Here is an 8,616-nt window from a genome sequence, read left to right on the forward strand (position 1 = left end):
GAAAACTTATTACAGCTGCGTTAAAAGGGGAAAATATATTCTTACTGATTTTTTTTTAGAATTTATTTAAGGAATAGTTCACCTCAAAAAAAATAAACCGGGGAAGCTCCAAAGCCAGCGGCAATACCAGGAGATGAGCGTGCCAGCCCTTAAATAGATGGGCAAGCCTTGTGCTGTGGCTGGTTGTTGGCAGCAAGCCTGCACAGGCTCTCTAAGATGATCCCTGCTCCCGTAGCCGAGGGCTGCAGGCTCAGAAGAGGTTTGAATGCGTCTCCTTAGAAGACGCAGCAGGGAGAGGGACCCAAAACCTCGCCGCTGTGGAGCGCTTCTGCTGGGAAAGCTGTGATCCCCTTTGCAGAGCAGGTGCAGGGAATCTCCAGGGGTAGCACCTGAGGAAGACAGGTATCTTCACCTTTGGATAATTTTCTTTGAAACTCCAGGTAAGTGTTCAAGCCGTTGAATTCTTGTCCTTAGCTGAACCTGATAGGGCAAGTTTTAGCATTGAAGCCAACATTTTTCTTTCTCTTCCCCTTCCTCTGCATCGAAGGATCTAAGAGTATCTAATCTGAACAAGTGGCTCTTTCTGAAATAAAAATAAAAGAAACTGTAGGGACTCACATGTTCCCCTCCGTGGTATTTTTGGTCTTCCAGAGACAATCTCCTGTGTGCAGAAATACTCCATTAGGAGACCACTGCCTGGTATGCTGGGGCTTTAATTTTAAATTAAAGACACAAAATTGTGTGTATTTGCTTTGCGATGACGTGGAGGTCTCATTTTCATTTTAACAAACTCCTTTACAGTGTCCTGATATAAGCTGATGTAGTTTATTTTGACTTGAAGGCCACTCTCCATTGCCCCATCACTGGAAATTCACCTCATTGCAAATGGAAATTGGACCTTTTAGCCTTATATGTGTATTTTGTGTGTGTATATACATATATGTACATATTTACTGATATTAGTATAAGTCTATTCTTGTCTTTAGTTACTTTATTAAAATTTTGTTTGTTTCTTAGTTTAATCCATCATGCATGGGAGTCATGTGGATTTGTCTACACTTCTAGAAAACTGCCCGTCTTTGAAGATGTCGTAAAATACATGTATGATGTTTCTATTTCAATTAAACATGCTGTGTTACGAGATCATCTAAGGGTTATTACCTCCTTGCATCTGCAACACACTCACGATGACGTCGGCGGTAGCTGGTGACACATGGGGGTGTCTCTCTGGGTGTTGTCAGTCCGGCACATGGTGTAAGCGATTGCATACAAGTAGGAGGAAAAAATACTAAATCTGGAGGTCCTTGTCTATCGGGGGTTAAATTGTCCACTGTTTAGCTGTAGTTTGATGTCCACAGTGTTTAAAACTTCTCCTTAAGTTCTACACAGTAAATAGCTATAGAAAGATTTACTAAGATGGGTCCTTTTTATTCTGTAGCTGGAGAGCAAAAGGGAAAATAAATCAAGTTGCTTGCCAAGGAGTTTTTCATCAAACTTTGTGAATCCCTTGGCCGATTTTGGTGGTTTTGTTTGTTTGTTTGTTTTGTTTTTACTTTTGGCTTCTGTAGTGTCTTACTGTTGTTCGAAATACCTGGATGTCTGTGCCATCTTTGTCTTGTACAGCATCCATCATGCTTCTGGGCATTGGGTACTTAAATAACGATCTTTTTTCATTTGAGTTTCCCATCGGGTGAAATGAGTTCTCTGCAATATTGTTATGGGTTACCAAGGACCTTATTAAATGGTGGCTGTTTTGGCACGTGTAGATTCCTTTGTAATACTGTAGTAGGCAGCAGAAACGGTTGGAAAAATCAAGACACTTCCAGAAAATGGAGCTGAAATTTTATGTGATGTGGAAAAAAGTAAAAAACATTTTGCTTGCATTTTTTTTTCAAATTGTACATTTTCATCTCACTTTAGCACAAGAGGCATTTTGATGCCAGGATCTCCCAGCTTCTAGCAATCTAGAGTCGGCCTCTTCTCCCAGGCAGCTAGTGATAGGACAAGAGGACACAGCCTCAAGCTTCGCCGGGGGAGGTTCAGGTTGGACATTAGGAAGCATTTCTTCTCAGCAAGGGTCATTGGCCATTGGAAGGGGCTGCCCAGGGAGGTGGTGGAGTCACCATCTCTGGAGGTGTTTAAGAAAAGCCTGGACATGGCACTTAGTGCCCTGGTCTAGTTGCCATGGTGGTGTCAGGGCAACGGTTGGACTCGATGATCCTGGAGGTCTCTTCCAACCTGAGTGATTCTGTGAATTCCAGATGTTGCTCGGCTCCAGGTGTGCGGCTCGGCGGCTTGAGGCTGCAGCAGGTTCCTGCCACGCTCGCGGCTCCAGCCACCCCTGTGTCCCTGCACAAATGCACTGGCCTGATCCTGCGCAGATCCCAGCCCATGAATCCCTTTCAACCATGCTTTGCAGCGCTGGGACCATAAATATCTCTCTGCTGTATTAACAATTTGCTTGATCTGCAGAGAAGACGGTATTCTGTGCAGTACATACTTTCCCAATGAGTCACCCTGCCCCAGATTTAACCTTCTAGATACTATGGATTTTTTAAAAAAAGTTTCTTTATAAAATATAATAGCACAGCTAAAGCTTTCATGAAGTATTTTCCAGTTACTTAGTGGCCAAGCCCTCTGACTAGTATGTATTTCAGCCCAGAATACCTTTGATAATCTTTGCCAGTATCCGGTGTTGGTGGTCTTAAAATTCTACAACCGAGTGGAAAACTGTTAAATGCTCAGGCTTCAGAGCATGCCTAATTAATTCTTTGCAGGGTTTTAGTCCTTTAAAAAGTGTTAAAAACACGGATTCAGTGTATCATTGAATATTGCATGGTTCTGTGGAAATAAATTGCATCAGTTTGATTCCTTTAGTAGTTTGGAGAGTTGTAGCTCTGTGCTTACTCTGGAAGTTCACAGGAGTCTTTGGAAAGTTAAGGTTAAAATAGGCAAAAGTTGCTACCGATGAGGAGTAGCTCAATGGCAAAGCAGGAGCCCAAAAACTGCATCAGAAAAGTCTGGGCACGTAGATCAAGCAGCCGCATTTACAAATCAGGCTATAAATCTCCCTTGTACTTGCAACTCCAAACAGCATTTGTGTTCAGCACGTGGACTGGTTTTTATTTTTATTTTGACCTGAAAGTCACACTTGTGTTTATTTCATAACTGCTTAAGGAGATTGTAGTGGCTTAATCCTGGAGAGTACTGGCAACACTTAAGAAGCAGGTGAGGCAAATTGAGCTTTTTTTCCCTCCTGACATCAAGTACTGGGGGTATTCAATCTCATAAGAAACATTAAGGATCTTTCAACATCCAGGCTTATGTGCTTCTTCCAAGAGCCATGTAGACGGGAGAGATGAAAAAGGAGCATGTGATGGAGATGAACCAAAGATTATAATTTTAATGCAGAATTAAAGGGGCAAATGTCGATATGGATATCTATGCCTCTCCCTTCCCACGCAGTTCATACTGGGGGGTTGCTCTTTGCAAAACCATCCAGGGATGATATTTCCAAGGCAAAGTTGGTAGAGCTTGAGTAGCACTTCTTGTGGTCTTGGGTGGCTTTGCTCTCCTTGGTTTCTTCTTGTTCTGAGGTTCGTGGAGACAACAGTAAAGGCAGAGACCCACGAGAGAGATTCACACCACCTGCCTAAGGAAACACTACGTGGAACATCTTTCAGAGCACGACAAATCGTCAGGGTAAGCTCCAATGCAGAAAGGTATGCAGCAATCCACAGGGACTCGGAAGTTGCTGAAGGCAGCCCTGAAATCACATCTGTTTATAAAATTGGAAGAATCCTCTACTTTCAGCATGAGAGAGTGAAAATATGTTGATCTATCTATGTAATATATAATTTTTCTGTGAGCATGGCCCCAAACACAAAAAATAACAATAACTCAGACCCTGCTGATGGAGTCTTTGATCAATCAAAAAGGTAAAACACTGATTCTGTGAGAAATCTGAGCTGACCAGCCCCAGCTCCTTGCTGGACTATGTCTGTTTTGGAGATTCACAGTTTCAGTTTAAACGCTTAAGGGCAAAAAATCATCAGGGTTAATTAGGAAATAAAGGTCACTAAACACCCAGAATACGACTTGCCTTTCTTTACACCTAGGTCCTGGTGGTGGCATCCTCGTTGGATCTCTCTGGATAAGAGGAACCTGAAGGCAACTCCCTGCTGGCACCAGAAGAGGTAAGGGAGGAAAGGGAGGGTTGTTTTTCTCTGTAATTAAGTGGTGTTTGTGTCTGACTATTGCACGGATCATGGTGATGCTCAGTTAATACACCTACCTAGCTTTGGTGTACCACTCCAGACATCCCAACGCAAGCTACAGAGACCAACCATCGTCCTTAATCAGTGCCTACAGGCTTAGAAAGTGTGACACGATGTTACTTTTTTGTGGTTTTCTTTTTTAGGATGGGGGCCCTAAGCCTGTAGCCATGGTGCTCCAGGGGGTGTTACGTTAACTTGGGCACTGGCTAGTGAGGAGAGGAGGCTGTAGACTAGTTTGGGATGACTGCTTCCCTCCTCAGTGGGGCTCCCCCCAACAAACTCCTGCCTTCAGGCTGGGGAGGCAGGCAGAGGAGCTCCTGGTCTGCCCAACACCCGTGTAGAAGGTAGCCTGTTTGACATGTGGAGTCTTGCTTTGTAGGAGGAAACAAGGGTGACCCTAATGGTCATTCAGGCCAGCCAAGAGCTGCGTCAGCTTCTGGAGGTGCCTCTGGGAACTCATGGGACCAGGACTTGCTGTTACTGGCTGAGAAATTGTTTCTTTCCTTCTCTAAATTAAAGATCATCTCTGCTGGTAGAGTAAAACCAGGGATCCTGGAGCCCTTGGTGAGGCTGAGAGAGGGAGAGTGAAATCCCGTTATGTTAGGGAAATTGTGAATACTGTCCATTTCATGATTTATCCCACTATTTTTGTACAATAAAAGTACTTTTATTCCTGTTTTCTCCCCATAAGGTTTTCATCCTTATGGCCCCACTGCGCTTTCTTTATGGGCCTCCCAATAACAAGTGCTGGATGCCAACAATGTGGCCCCAGCTCTGCAGTCTGACCCCCAACACTCTCTACAGCATTTTCCACAGGGACAACATTGCCCCACAGAGCTCAAAAGCAAAGGAAACATCATAAAGAAGCCCAGGGAACAATAAGGTGGAAAAGTAATTTTTTTTTTTTAAATATTTTATTAAAATTTTTACATCAATTGAGATATTTAATAATTGCTTTTGTTCCTTGAGCGATATCAAAAGGTGTTTTGCTCTCCAGAATGGAACTTTTTCTTTGAAAATTTTGAAATTAAACATGCAAAATTAAGAAATGCCTTTCTTAAAATTTTTTCCAGAGGTCCTCATTCACCCCAGCCCTTCATCAAAAATTATTTGGTTTTTAAACCCCACATTTTCTGATTAGTTCATCAGAACATCCCCAGCGCTTTCTAACTGCAGGGGAAGGGAGGGGGACTGGAATGATTTATTGGTGGCTTTCTTGACATTTCTTCTTTCTTTTTCCCCTTTCTTTTCTTCTAGTATCTGTGTGTCCTGCCTATTAACAAGGCTGTCTATTGCATTGTATAAAATCCACGTGAACAAAATGTTTGCACAAAAGGAAGCTAGAAAGCTAATTTACACCTCGAAACCAGAATGGGTTGGAATCTTATATTTAATAAAGATATTTTTACTTCAGAGTTAAAAGAACTATTTTTTTCTATTAGTCTGGTGTGTAAGACTAAAAAGTCTTATGAAAAAACATTTCTATTATAGGAATTTTAACTTTATCTATTTTTTTTTTTCCCCTGAACAACAGGGAAATTTTTATTCTCAGCAAGGGTCATTAGGCATTGGAAGGGGCTGCCCAGCGAGGTGGTGGAGTCACCATCTCTGGAGGGGTTTAAGAAAAGACTGGCCATGGCACTTTGTGCCCTGGTCTAGTTGCCATGGTGGTGTCAGGGCAATGGTTGGACTCGATGGTCCCAGAGGGCTCTTCCAACCTGAGTGATTCTGTGAAACAGAGAAGCAAGGGGGATGCACAGGGCTGAGCAGGGCTGAAGGAGTTTGCCTCTCTGGTAGCCCCCCCAGCCTGCTGGCGTGAGGTGCCGTCATCTTCTGGGTGGATGCAATGGGGTTGATGCCTAATTAAAAAAAATAATCAAGCTGAATGGAAGGAAACATAAGGGGGCTGTAGCCCCATTGCATGCGTTTGCCATCCCCGACAAGCCTGGGTGCTCCCACCACGTGCTGCTGGAGCAACTGCACCATCCCCATCCCTGCAGCTGCTGGTGCCCCAGGCACAGTCTCATTGTCCATCGTGCCCAGGAATTTCTCAGATCCTGATGGCGATGAGCACGTGTGTGGGGGTGTGCCAAGGAGAGGGGAAAGCTCATTGTATGGAGAGATGTTTTGACCTTGCAAAAATCATTCCTATTCCACAGTCTAAGAATTTGGCAAACGTTTGGCTGGGCACATACCAGCCCATGAGGAGCCAAGGCTGGGCACCAGCACTGCTCTGCTGTAGCCACGCAGGGGTTTTTCTGCCAATGGGACCGAGAATTGCTGAGGACACCTTCCAAATGGCAAACAGTGCTAACTTGTGAATACATATTAGCATAAATACAGCAATGCCAAATACAGCTGACTAAAAAGCACACACATAAGTGTGGAAGTGTGCACTAATCCCTTTTTTTTAAAAAAAATACACAAGTGCCCACTTTGCATTTTAATTTTATGCAACTGCAGTGCAATCTTCGAAAACTTCAAGTCCTCACTTCTGGTGTGCAAACCCTTGTCTTCAACGAGCTCCTTTGCCAAAGCTCCTCCATCAGTTGCGTTCAGCTTTGAGATATAGATCACAAGAATAGATGGCAACTGGTTTTCCTTGTCGCTTCAGACAGGTTTAACCACCATTACATGTTAGTTAAATGGCGACTGATTGGAATTACACTTATTGAAGATTTAGGCGATAGATATGTTGCACTTTGTGTTTAATTAACCATTTTATGTTCGATACAAAGAGGTCATCTCATTGGGGTAATCGTTGCCTGCGAAGTAACCAGATGACTGCAAGATGGGTATGTTATTGCAGGTCAAAATGATGGAGAAAGAGTGGATATGCTGGGCTGCCCAGGGATGGGCTGGGAGAGGGTTAATACGTGTAGGTATGGGATGAGCGAAGGTGGGAGGGTTGGCTAGAAGCACCTGCGTGCAAACACATCGCAGTAGCAGGGATTGCTTCCAGTGGAGACGATAGCTAAACGTGGGAGGGTGAGTAAGTGGCCAGGGAGGGACAGTGTGTGTTTATTCACACTGGATGACAGGGCTGAGGAGGGCTCATGTCCCAGGTGGCACCACCGAGTGAGCGCGGGAGGAGCGGAGCTGGTCGCTGCTCGCCCATGGGCACGCTGAGGGTTTTCGGTTGGAGGCTGTACTATGTCAGGAGGATTTCTCCTCTCTCTTGGCTAAGTAGTTTGCTTGGAAGAAAGGGGATGGTTAAGCAGGCTGGAGACATGATGTATATTTTCAGTTCCCTGAAGATGCCCTTTGTACCACAGCTCTCCCATCAGACGCACATCCACTGCTCCCTGTCTGAAGGCCACGCGGTGGTGTCCCTACCTGCCGAGAGCAGCGGTCAGCCCTGCTGTAAGGACTTTCACCCCGTTGTACAAACATCAGAAAGCATTCTTCCATTTTAGCAACCAACCCAGATGTAAACCTAACCTCTGAGACAACCCGCTGGCCCTGTCCTTGCTCACCCACCGCCTGCCCCACCATGCCAGATACATCATCATCTTCTGCCCTCCTTGCGCTCTCGCCCCTTGCAGCCACGTTCCAGCTCTAACTAATGGGGCTGTGGGGACTGTGGCTGAGTTTCAACCTTGCATGAGGGTAAGTCTGCAACCTGGCCCACCTTTCCTTTCTCCACGTGTCAGTGTGGGCACTCTCCCGGGCAGGGACCTCTTTCCTGGATCCTATGGGATGCCACAAGCACTCGTGGTCAGGTTAAACAAACAGCATCTCTGCCGCTGTGACAGCGTGGAAAAGAGGGCTAATGTATTATTTAAAGCTATCCCAGCCTGCAATATTTAAGAAGGAAATATGCAGAGGATAGAATAAATTATTATAATTTATAGTCTATTGTGCTCATAGAAGAGTAGTGAGCACATTCATCAGTCCATATGCCTCAACAGTTGGCTGGAAGCGTAGTCAAAATTTTACCAACCCTCCCCAGTTTCCCTAACCAGCATGCAGTTTCTCTGAGACACCCATATGTTCACAGTTAACTTTAACTATTAAATTGATTTGGAAATTAATTTGGCAACACAGAATCCCGTAGGATAAGGAAGTCAACATCTTCATCTCCCCCCTTTTTAGAATGGGTCATGACTTAGGCTGAGGTTAGAAAATCAGAGCTTGAATTTTCACTGTAATTTAAATTTCCTCCCCCAGCCTCCTGGCATGTCACAGGAATACAGTTATTGCCCTACAGAAATTATAATTTTCCTAGCCTGGCATCCCATTCCTGGCAGTGATCTGCAGCAGGTGCTCCAGCAGAAGACAAAAACATTAGGAACCAAATGGCAACGAAATTCCATGCAGGAATGTCCTCGTCCCCGTG

At 44.6% G+C, this 8,616-nt stretch overlaps 1 long non-coding RNA gene across 2 annotated transcripts; it reads left to right on the top strand.

Annotated features, from left to right (window-relative positions):
• Positions 1–243: 243 nt before the first annotated feature.
• LOC137669719 (uncharacterized) lies at positions 244–7,618 on the top strand. 2 transcript variants are annotated; one of them, XR_011049161.1, is made up of 4 exons: positions 244–440; positions 1,018–3,702; positions 4,119–4,196; positions 7,553–7,618. It is a non-coding gene; the product is annotated as an uncharacterized lncRNA (long non-coding RNA). The 2 variants fall into 2 exon arrangements; XR_011049160.1 differs by lacking the exon at positions 7,553–7,618 and adding an exon at positions 5,535–5,651.
• The last annotated feature ends 998 nt before the right edge of the window (positions 7,619–8,616 follow it).

Source organism: Nyctibius grandis, chromosome 13 (genome assembly GCF_013368605.1).
Source record: "Nyctibius grandis isolate bNycGra1 chromosome 13, bNycGra1.pri, whole genome shotgun sequence".
NCBI lineage: Eukaryota > Metazoa > Chordata > Aves > Nyctibiiformes > Nyctibiidae > Nyctibius > Nyctibius grandis.